Source organism: Ovis aries, chromosome 22 (genome assembly GCF_016772045.2).
Source record: "Ovis aries strain OAR_USU_Benz2616 breed Rambouillet chromosome 22, ARS-UI_Ramb_v3.0, whole genome shotgun sequence".
Classification (NCBI taxonomy): Eukaryota; Metazoa; Chordata; class Mammalia; order Artiodactyla; family Bovidae; genus Ovis; species Ovis aries.
Genome location: NC_056075.1, coordinates 37,335,942 through 37,348,493, shown reverse-complemented (window position 1 = coordinate 37,348,493; position 12,552 = coordinate 37,335,942). Strand labels below are relative to the sequence as shown.

The 12,552-nt window shown below is 42.0% G+C and overlaps 1 long non-coding RNA gene across 3 annotated transcripts in view; it reads left to right on the top strand.

Moving 5' to 3' along the window:
* LOC121817669 (uncharacterized) overlaps nucleotides 1–12,552 on the top strand; it is a 108,937-nt gene that overhangs the window by 13,085 nt on the left and 83,300 nt on the right. The window lies entirely within an intron of this gene.

The window sequence follows — 12,552 nt, the reverse complement described above, 5'->3', positions numbered from 1 at the left end:
CAATAAAGAAAAAGAAAGGAAAGCATCCTGGAAAAATACTATAGCAAAAGACCAAACTAGGAATATGGGGAAGGAGAAAAAGAAAGCAAGAGATGCTGAGCTAAGACAAGGCAAATACGATGTCTGGAACTAAATAGAAGAGAGTAGCAGGGTTGGGTACCCACCTCCCAGTGCACCAACCCTCAGCACTGCTTCCCTCTGCAGGACAGCAGTTAAGTCCAAAAGGCCTTAAAAAGGGAATGTAATCTGAAGATCCAGCTGGGCCCACCATCTACCAAACTCTCCCTCTTTGATGCTGTTACTCTTTTATATTTGCAATGAGGCATTGCATTTCCTGATAGAGGCAGGGGATGGAGGTGAAGGGGTGGGAGGGATTTATTTGGATTTTCGGTATTTTTAAAGGGGGGTAAAGTGGTGAGGATGTGTGTATGTGTGTGTCCCTTGGAGCCTAATAAGAATCTGTGCTGGAGTCAGAAAGGGAGATTGAAGGTCTTAACTTTCGAATAGATTATTTCCAAAAGTTTCTTTCTTAATCACTATCTAGGACTCAATATGTTTGTACCTCATAGAAACGATGTTATAAATGATGGTCAAAGTTCCAAGTTTCTCCTCCCCCAAAGTCTATTAAGTGAACTGTTCATAAGATATAGAATTTTACACTTGGTAGAAACATCATTATAGTGGTTGTGCGCCCTGTAAAAAAATAAAATAGGAAGAAAGCAAAATTCTTTTCTTTTTCCAGAAACATATCTTGCTGTCTTCAAGGCACTATGTTGACATCTTACAGGTGTTTGGATAGAGGTTGTCATCATTTTTAAAAAACAGAAAAATAGAAGTGAATGTTAACTGACAAGGGAAAACACATTTCAAAGCAGGCAGAGTTGACGGGATAAGGAATTAGATGAAGACTTATGGAGAGACTGTAAGGGGTCCTGGGGCACTTTGAAGGTTGAGTGGCCCTAAATCTGTTTCTACTTCAAAATATATGTCTTCCCTTTTCACTGCTACCAGAGCATTATAGTTTGACTTCTCAGTCATGATTGGGGTTGGCTGGTTGTCCTTTACTTTTAAATAACTTGGAGAGAGTAGAGGAGGGTAAGACTTAAAATTCTAAAGAGAAAAGGAAAGGAGATTTAGAAGGTATGTAAGCCTAGAAGGATTGTCAGAGGTAGATTTGAGCCAGTAGTGATGGAGGAAAAAGCATAACCGGAAGCAGTGGGGAAGAAAGAAAAGGCGATTTCCCCACCAGCCACCAGGTGGCGAAGTTGGCTCAGGACAGCTTGGTGGCCATCTTGAAAGCAGAGTGGGCTAGGAAGCCCTGTGCTCTCACAAGGATGGGACCACTTCACATTTATAGTATCAGGGGATCATTTATTCATTTAACCAATATTGTACACTTACTATTTATAAGGAAATTTACAATTGACTTGCAATTAACAGGGTTAAAAAATTTAGTGAATTATGATCCTTGCCTTCAAGGGCTAGTTGGAGAACTAGAAAATTTAATGTGCTCAGACATGAAATTTCCTGTTTTCCCCCCATCAGTAAGTTGGGGGTAATAACAATGCAAGCTTTACTGACCTCACACAACTGTTCTAAGGCTAGAATATGATGAAAGTGAAAGTGAAAGTTGCTCAGTGGTGTCTGACTCTTTGCAACCCCATGGACTATACAGTCCATGGAATTCTCTAAGCCAAAATACTGGAGTCCCAGCCCAGGGATCAAACCCAGGTCTCCCACATTGCAGGCAGGTTCTTTATCAGCTGAGCCACAAGGGAAGCCCAAGAATACTGGAGTGGGTAGCCTATCCCTTCTCCAAGGGATCTTCCCAACCCAGGAATCAAACCAGGGCCTCCTGCATTGTAAGAGGATTCTTTACCAACTGAGTTATCAGGGAAGCCCTAGAATATGATTAGGGAGTAAAAATGCCTTTGTAAAGTACACGTTAGGCAATTAATTGTGAAAATGATTTTCAGCTGCGTCCTCCCTTTATGGTAATTATTCATTCAACAGATGTTTATTGTGCACTTAGGCTGAGCAGGCACTGTTGTGGGCACTGGGAACATAGCAGTGAAGAAAACAGACAAAATCTCTGACATCCCTTAGTAGGACCTTCTGCTGACATGAATAAGGCTCATCAGTCATGCGTCGTGAGAGAGGCAGAAAGCTTACAGCTAAAATGAGCATATATATATACTGTTTAGAACATTGAAAAATCAGAAACAATCCAAGTATCCTTTAATATGGGACAGGTTTTTTTTTAAATTATGATGCTGCCATACTACAGAAAACTGTGTAACTGTTCAAAGATGGAAGTAGCTATCTGTGTATAGTATTATGGAAAGATTCCCAAAGCCTGTTAAAGGTGAGGGGAAACAAGTTCCAGAATAAAACATAGGATGATCCTATTAATGTTTCAAATAAACACTATTTATCTGTGTTTTATTCACATTATAATATAAAGTTACATGTGGATACTTACATGTAAACTCAGGGGAAAATTCTTGAAAGATACACAGCTGGCAACTGTGTTATTTTAGGGTAGGAGAGCTGACATGGTTGGGGATGGTGTGGACCAGGGACTTTTACAACCTATTGTTCAGTTGCTAAGTCATGTCTGACTCTGACATCCCATGGACTGCAGCATGCCAGGCTTCCCTGTTCTTCACTATCTCCCAGAGTTTGCTCAAATTCATGCCCATTGAGTCAGTGATGCTATCTAACCATCTCATTCTCTGCCACCCCTTCTCCTTTTGCCTTCAATCTTTCCCAGCATCAGGGTCTTTTCCAGTGAGTCAGCTTTTCACATCAGGTGGCCAAAGTATTGGAGCTTCAGCATCAGTCCTTCCAATGAACATTCAGGGTTGATTTTTTTTAGGATGGACTGGTTGGATCTCCTTGCATTCCAAGGGATTCTCAAGAATCTTCTCCAGCACCACAGTTCAAAAACATCAATTCTTCAGCGCTCAGCCTTCTTTATGCTCTTTACAACTTAATGATAGTGGTTTCTGACAACAAGGGTGCATTTATGCATTATGTAATTAAATAAGGAGACACATGCATGCTGGTACAATTGAGTTATAGCAGTATGATTACAGATGACAATTGTTACTCTTTTAATCTCTTATAATGTTGTTTTAATATGTCTATAGAGAGATATACACATAGATGAGATGATGCCAAAACATAAAAGGTGGAATTAAACCACTGGGTCCTGGCTCAGAAATCTTGCCTCTCCCCACCCCACCTGCAGTTTATAGTGAAGCTTTTTCTAAGAGCATCATGGGATGTTGGAATAGAAACACTTGATCTCCCAGTTTTGAGGCCCATGTAATTATTTCACAGTTAGGTAGCCTCAAGGATCTTTGCTGAAGATATGATTTCATTATGAGAGCATCATGCCTCTTCCAGCAGTAACTGAGCTTCAGCTGGAGCCAACGCAGGGGATCTGGTATGGGATGGGTGGATCCCAACAGGGTTCCCTGGTTCCCAAACTAAGTCAAGTGAACTAGCTTTAGCTTTGGCTGATCTCTGAAAATGAGGTCAGGCATCCTGGCTGAATCTCTTGCATCATCTCTGTGACCTTGGGCAGGTCTTTGCTGCTTCTGAGTTCGAGGGCAGGAGCCGCACTGTACGGCCTGTAACATCATTGCTCCTCCTAAGCTTCGGATTTCTATTGTGGCAAGATGTTGAGATCACACTGTTCACGTGCACGTGCCATGTGCTGGGACCAAGATGCAGAAAAGCAAGGTCACTGGCCGTAAGGAGCTGTGGTAGAGTCAGATTCTTGTGGTGGGGTGGGGGGATGTTGAAGCTGATGAAACTGCTGGAAAAGCGGACTCAGAAGAGAAGCAGAGAGATCTCCTCCTCTCTTCTGCCATCTTTGGCTCTAAACCTCTTGGAGAAAGCTGGCCTGTGTTCTTCTAGCCCCTTCGGTCTGAAGCTAAGCTGGTAGCAGGACCCCTAGCCATGCTGGGTGGCTTCAGGTCCTAGAGATGAACCACATTCATGTTATTTAGAAAAAAGAGAAAAAAAAAAAGAGTCTCAGTAAGGACAGGGATAGTGGAGGGTCAGGGTGAGCTCTAGGAAGATTGGAGATAGACCTGGGCCTTTACAGTCAATCCACTGAGATTCAACACACTCTTAGCGAGCACCTACTGTTTGCCAGGCACTTGGCTAGACTGTGGGAGCACAGATGTGAATCAAACACAGGGCTTACAGAGCCGGGATTCAGTAGTTAGAGGCCTGTCCGCTAACCACTTAGAATCAGGGCACAGGTCTGTGCCCTTCTTCAGAGAGCCCCGAGAGAGCAGAAAGCGAGGGGTGTTAGTCACTCAAGAGCCAAGCCAGTTTCACCCCAGAGCTGCTGGTGGAAGCCCAGGCACTCTAGACACTGAGTCAGAGGATGGGGATCAAAAGTCATCCTCAACTGTTTAGAAGACTCCACGAGTGCCCTGTGTCCCAGCCAATCTGGAACAAAGGGAACTTGCTTCCATGGGCTGGGGGCAGGGGGTAGGAGGAGGGGTGGTGGTCCCCACACCAAAGATTTAAATACTTATGCCAGTAGAATTGTTAGTGTTCTCCTTTCTGGAGTCTGAGGTATGTCTCTTTTCAAGAAAAAGCTTCCTCATTCTCAAGGTTATGGAATTCTTATTTTTAGGTTTCTTTTCCAACTTCATATCAATTTTTTTTAATGTATACATCTTTAATACATTTGTTTCTGGTTTTTTTCTGTAAATGTAGCATAAGGTGAAAACTGACTTTTTTACCCTCCAAACAGATAACTATTTCAGCATTGTTTATGGAAAAATCCGGTCCTTCTTCACTAATAAGAAATACAATCTTTGTCATATATGGATTCCCAAAGATACATTTTATTTCATTCATCTGTCTTCTTCTATCCTATTTTCTATTTTATCCATTTATCTATCTGATATTCCTACAACATTGCCATAAGCTTCCCTGGTGGCTGAGCAAAGAATCCCCCTGCAATGCAGGAGACCTGGCTTCAATCCCTGCACTGGGAAGACCCCTTGGAGAAGGGCATGGCAACCCACTCCAGTATTCTTGCTTGGAGAATCCCCATGGACAGAGGAGCTTGGTGGGCTATAGTCTATGGGGTCGCAAAGGGTCAGACATGACTGAATGACTAACAGGCACAGCACAACATTATCGTACTGCTTAATTACTCTGACTTTGTAATAGCTTTTAAAATCCAATAAAGCAATCCTCTTCTTTTTCTTCTTTTATAAAAAATGTCTATTCTCATGTGTATGGCTTAGATAAAATTTAAAATCAACTTGTCTGTTCTTTTAATCAGAAATTTTATTGAAATTGCATAAGAATTATAAACTAATTCGAGGAAGAACTGAAATCTTCACAATATTTAGCAATCCCAAGCAGAGGAGTAATTTATTTGATGTACTTCAGTATGTTTCTAAACAGGTCTTAGATATTTCTTATGAATAAGTCATTGTATTTTCAGTTTTGTGGGAGATTTATGCTTTGTTTTCTTTTTGCTATGGTGAATGGAATAATTTTCATTTTATATTTTTAACCTGTTACTACTATTATATGAGAAAACTAGCTTGTGTCTGGGAATCCTTGCAAAGTCTCTTATTGTTTCTATTAAGTAATCAGCTGGGTCTCTTGGATTTTCCATTTAATAACGGCTTTATTTATTACCAAAATAAAGCATGTCTCTTGTAGAAAATGAAAACATACAAAAGGAAAGAAACAAGCAATATCTGTAAAATCTACCCTTCAGATGTAGTCATTCTTTACCTTGTGATGAATGCCCTTCAAAAAACTACATGTAATATGCACATATATATTTAAAATAGTATCATAATATATATAACATTATACATATATCTACTGATGTAAACAGACATATATACCTAAGAATTAAGTAGACATTTGTCTATAGAGTCTTACAAGTAGCATCATAATACGCATATTGTTTTCTAACCCACTTCTCCTACTTAATAAAATTTCACATTATAGTTCTAAACTATCATTCTAATGGCTCCATTAGGTGTATGAATTTATTTAAGCAGTCCCCTATCTTTGAACACTTAGAGTCCATTTTTTAATATTATAAATCTACAGTGAACGTCTTATGACATAAATCTTTGTGAATATTCATGATTATTTCTTTAACAGAAATTTCTAGAAATGGACTTTCTGTATCCAAAGGCATGCAGAAATCTAAGGTTTCTGTGATGAAGTGGACAAATTGCCCTCTAGAAAGCTTATTCTCCCGCCTCCACTTTTTCATACATATTTCTTCTTCATGTTTCCCTTTCATCAGTGAACATTATACCATATGGATTTCTTAAGTTCTTAAATGGACTTGTACCATTATTTTAATAGTAGCAGAGTATTCTGTCAGCCACCAACCCTCACTGGAACTTTTGCAGTTATTTCTGTTTTCTGGGATAACCCAAAATTCCTGACTTCCAGAAAGTTTCTGACCTCTAGCAGCTTTGTTCAATGATGGGGAGCCTCAGTTTAGGGTTCCAAATTCTCAAGTAGAAATAAAATGGTTAATTCAGCTTTGATCTTGTTTCCTCTGTGTAGCAGGAAGGTGGCCAGGATGCTCCTGAAATGTTAAGTATTCTAAGAGTTTGCTGCCTACAAGGAGCAGAAGATCCATTTATGGTTTACATAAAAACACCCCTTCACTGTCATTTTTTTTATCAGTAGGAAAAGGTGTCATATTTCTCCCCATCAGGTGTTTGTGTGGCAAGAAATGCCTAATTCAGAAACCCTTCCAGCAAGGGGGACACATTTTCTAAGCAGCAAATGACTACAAACACGTCTGCATTGACAAGTCACAACTTATATCCTTCTATGGTGTTTCTGCTCTTTTGAAAATGTTAATAAAAACTTAATGTGGAAAAAAAACAACTTTTTCCAAATATGTGTACCAATGAGCCTGAGGCAGCTCATACTTTCTTATAAAATAAAGTAGGTCACTCACATCAATCATGTTGTCTTAGCACATTTTTTCCAAATTAGGAATTCTCAATCCATCATACCATGTTATGGCATCCCTTTTCCAAACATTTCCTTTTAATATGCTCTTTAACATGATAAGCAAATCTAATAGAATACATTAGTGTCACTTTCCAGTGATGGAGTGTTTCCTCCTGTTTCGATCCATGAGTTCAGGGAAAGATTTTCACTGGTTCACTCTCTAACAGCAATTGCTTATTGAAAATATGACAATCCCCACAGAGTGGCCAAGGCCACACTGGGTGTTGGCCTTAGAAAGATCACAGGCTTCCCTCTCCTCACCTCGCCATGTGCCATAGATGTAGAAAACTCAAAAGATGTGTGTGTCCCAAAGCAAAACAGTAAATCCAGATTCTGTACGTGAGGAATGTTTAAATTTAGCCCATCGGTTCAGTAGAGTTGCACACGCACACATACTATCCCATATAGATCAAAAGCTTGTACTGGGCTTCATTTTAAAACCACATTGCTCGCAGAACATTTCCAAATCTCCTGAATCATGCAGAAAGGGAGGATCCTTGGCTTAATGTGTGTGAGATTCTCCAAAACCGGTTACCATCTTCTTGCAAGTGATTGGACCCCATGTGGGATGCACACTCTGTTTACAACCCACTTGAGATAAATACATTTGCATGTTTCTGTATTTGACAACATTTACCTAGCAAAAGCAGAGTCTTTGTTTCCACTTGTATCTCTGGTTCTCAGACTCATGTGCTCAGTGTTAGCACTTGACTTTCTTTGGAGATTTTTTATTTGGACAGAGTTTTGAAATAAAACATTTGTGAAAGATGGGAAGCGGAGAGAGTTGAGGGTGCCCAGGAATTTTGTTCCGGGCTTTTGGCCACCCAACAGGAAGACATCTGAATGGAAAAGGGAAAGTTCCCTTTGTTTTCTGGACCTCTCATTGGGACACATGGGGGTCTCGCAGACACTGGTTTCAATTGCCCATTCCATAAGTCACATGACTTCATCCTCCAGTCTTGGGAAAGAAGACTTGCCCAGAGCAGATGACTTGAGGCTGTGTGTGTTCAGGAAATGTCATTCAGTTCAGTTCAGTCACTCAGTCGTGTCCAGCTCTTTGCAACCCCATGAACTGCAGCACGCCAGGCCTCCCTGTCCATCACCAACTCCCAGAGTCCATCCAAATCCATGTCCATTGAGTCGGTGATGCCATCCAGCCATCTCATCCTCTGTCATCCCCTTCTCCTCCTGCCCCCAATCCCTCCCAACATCAGGGTCTTTCCAAACGAGTCAGCTCTTTGCATCAGGTGCCAAAGTATTGGAGTTTCAGCTTCAACATCAGTCCCACCAATGAACACTCAGGACTGATCTCCTTTAGGATGGACTGGTTGGGACTCCTTGCAGTCCAAGGGACTCTCAAGAGTCTTCTCCAAGACCACAGCTCAAAAGCATCAATTCTTCGGCGCTCAGCTTTCTTTATAGTCCAACTCTCACATCCATACATGACCACTGGAAAAACCATAGCCTTAACTAGATGGACTTTTATTGACAAAGTAATGTCTCTGCCTTTCAATATACTATTTAGGTTGGTCATAACTTTCCTTCCAAGGAATAAGCGTCTTTTAATTTCATGACATTAACTCATCACAAAAAGGACTTTGCTGGGGGCAGTGAAGGACACGAAAATGAAGCATAGCTCCTGCCCTTAAGGAGTTTGAAGTCAAGCTTGACATGAAGTAGAACATGACAAGGAAAAGCAAAAACATTCAGGGAGTTCAGAGAAGGCAGAGGTCACTGCCAGGTGAGGAGGGGTGTAAGAAAAGATGGAGAAGATGATCTTGGAACCAGGTCCAGCTGGTGAGCACGCTTTGGACCTACACAGAGGAAGGAGGAAGGGAATTCTAGGTTGAAAACACAGTGAGAGTCACAGGACAGGTGTGAGAAACCATGCAGGGAAGTGTGGAGGCATGACAGACAATTCAGGACCCGCGGAACACAGTTGGTGTAAAGAGAAGCACGATTGGGGAAGAGAGATTGACACAAGCGTGTGAGGAGTCGAGTGCCAGCGTAAGGAGTGAAGTCTCCAGGGAATGCTCCCCCTTCATGTCCCCAAAATTGTTCTCATCACATCACCACATTTGTCTGAAATAGGGAGAATATATGTATGTATATTGGAGAAGGCCCTGGCACCCCACTCCAGTTCTCTTGCTTAGAAAATCCCATGGATGGAGGAACCTGGTGGGCTGCAGTCCATGGGGTCGCTAAGAGTCGGACACAACTGAGCGACTTCACTTTCATGCACTGGAGAAGGAAATGGCAATCCACTCCAGTGTTCTTGCCTGGAGAATCCCAGGAACAGGGGAGCCTGGTGGGCTGCCGTCTATGGGGTCGCACAGAGTTGGAGACGACTGAAGTGACTTAGCAGCACCAGCATGTATATATATATATACATATATATATATTTTTTTTTAAATAAAAAAAGAACCAGGGAGAACATTAGGGTGACATTTGAACCCCCTCAGTCTTCTATCTCTTTACACTTCTCCTTCTATACATAAGAAAATGCCATGGCAAATTCAAGTGTTTCACATTGCTGAGCTTTGGAGCACCATCCTGGAAATTCCTGCTAGCCTCAAAACCATTGCTCACAGAGGTTTAAGATTCTCCCAAGTTTCAGTATTTTCTATGAACTGATTACATTTGGAGAAGCTGCCCCATCCATGGACCAAGAAGGGACTGTGCAATGCAAGGCTTGAGGTGCTTTGGGAAATCCATCAGTTTGTTCACCAAATCTTTATCAAGCGACTACCACGTTCCTTCCCATTGCTCTACATGCTGGGGACAAGGTGTGTAAACAAGAGAGATAGGGTCCCCGTCTTCATGGGCTTTACTTTCTGGTAGCACAGACAAAAAGTCATCAAGATCATTTCAGAGTTTCAAGAGAAACAAAGGAAAGACGCTAAGTTACATAATAAAGAGTGATGGAAGGCGAGAGAAGGACAACCACATCCGAGAAGGTGGTCAGGGAAGACTTGAAGGATGGAGGCCAAGAAGGAGCCAGCTAGATGAACCGTGGCCAGGGGAGAAACACGGTGAGCAGAGACAGGGCAAGTGCAAGAGCGTGGGGAGCTGGAAGAAGCTAGCAAGTGGGAGGGAGAGGGTGAGCAGATGGCGCTGGAGCCAGGCGGGAGCCCATTTTGGATTTGAGGTGCCATGGGAAGTTCCTGCAGGGTTTTTGGGGAGGGGCAACTGAGCTATGGAGGTTGGGGTCCCCACTTGAGAGGCGCCATTCACCACCATCTGCTGCGGCCTCGCCCTTGCTGACTTTCCCTACAAAGTCAAAATGAGTGCTCGGAGTGCATCAGCTTTTATTTTTACAGCAATCTTTGTACCCAAACCACCGTAGCATTTTTAATAACAAACTGGCAGGGAGTCAGACATCTGTACTTGAAAAAAACAGCCCAAGCCAAGTATTTCTAAATGTTTTATATTTACTTGTAACATTAGAATAACCATGAGGTTGCTTTTTGCATAATCGGAACCATTCTCATTAGGGTTCGACAGATCTCATCCTTCGTGGGTTTGGGTGGTGGTTTTCATTACGGCAGTGACATTGATCTGACGAGAGTGAATCTCTCCTTGAACGTTTGTGGATGAAAGGGGGAAGAAGTTGAGAGAAGCCAGGGCAGGCTAGGAAAATAAGAACTCTGTAAAGATAGCCATCAGCTTGGCACTGGAGTGCCATGAAAAGAGCCCAGCTCTCCAAGTTCAGCAAAAGTGTCCTAGAAGTTCAGCTGGGGGACCTTGAGTGAGTCACTTAACCTCCCTGAGCTTCTGCCTACTCAGCAAAATGAGGATGATAATAAAAACTACTTCATGGAGTTGCAGTGAGATCTAAATGAAATAACATCAGTAAAGAGACTTGGCACAAAGTTGCTTTCTGCTTGCCTACCTCCAAAATCTGTACTTAACATCCAAGATTGAGATACTACCCCTCATCCTTTTTTCTACAGTAGGTTTGCAAGAGTTATCAAACAAAAATACAGCATACCCAGTGAAATTTGAATTTTAGGTAAGCAACAAATAATTATTTAGCATAAATATGTCTCAGACCATACTTGGGATATACTTACACAAGGCATCCTGTATTTTATCAGGAAACCCTATTCTAAAGGTTTACTAATCCTAAGAAAGAGGGGTTTAAAAATTTTATATTTAATTGAAGAATAATTGCCTTACAATATTGGTTTGCTTTGTGCATACATCAACATGAAGTAGCCAAGGTATACATAGATGCCCTCCCTCTTGAACCTCCTTCCCATCTCGCACCCTTTTCCCTCTAGGTTGTTACAGAGCCCCAGTGTGAGTTCCCTGAGTCATACAGCAAATTTCCACTGGCTATGTAGTTTATATATGGTAGTGTATATGCGTTCTCACAATTCTCTCCATTCATCTCACCAGAAAGAGGGTTTTTGAGACCCAGTTGGGTCCTGGTATTCTACCTGGGCACCTGTGTCAGAGGCAGTTTGATATCCTTGTTAAGACTGTGTCTTTCTTACTCACTGAATTCCCAGTGCCCAGAACAGAACAGGGCATCTAGTAGGTGCTCAATAAAAATGTATTGCATAAGCAGCTAAGAGCCTGTAAGACCTTGTTATAAGTCCATCAGATGGGGAGGCATATATATTTTAAACATGCATCTCCTTTATTTGAGGTTCACATGAAGACAGACCCACTGACCACCGCAGCCCTCACTCCCACCCCCAGAATCAAGCTGGAATTGAAAAGCAGTGTGACTACCATGTGGGCAGTCAGATCTGTGCAGTTTATACCACAGACCCTGCCCTGAACTCCCCCCAATCCATCACTCCCCCAAAACAACAGGGGTTGCAAGAGTATTTTATGCCAACTCATTCCATACCTCATTAATTTTATTAAAGGAGACAAAACGTCCACATTCAGAGTCCGCTTATCTTTCTTCCCCTTCCATCTGGGAAGCAGGACACCTCTGGGGCTGGGACAGGGGAATGGCAGGGTCTGGTGCTGGGAGAAGCTGCTCCGCCAGTAGAAGGTAAAGAAGTCTGTTGTGGTCCCTTCTGAGCTTCCTAGGCCTGCCCATGTCTACATTTCTCCAGAAGTTGTGATTACAGAAGATTTCCCCAGGAATCCAGGCTGGGCTTGTAAAGAAGTGATCCCAACATCAAGAAAAGAACCCGGCCAGTAAATTCCTAGTTAGTTCATTTTCTAAGACTTCGGAATGTGTTTTGAATTTTCTCTAAATTAAGATAATCATAAAAGGTTAAGATATTTAAACAGAGCTCCACCTGATCCCAGGGCTTGATGTGTATGCTTAATTGGTTCCCGAACATATGGTTCAGAGCTTCTTATAAAAACAGGGTAATGACTGGCGGTATAGTTGGGTATTAGATTGAATGATGTTAAAGGGACATTCAGACCCATCTCAAAGGCCTTAACCTGCCCTTGATCTGTGCTGGAAGTTTTTGCTGACATCTGTTTCAAAGAGATATCAAAAAAAAACTTTCCATTGGCCCCCCCGATAAAACTAAAATG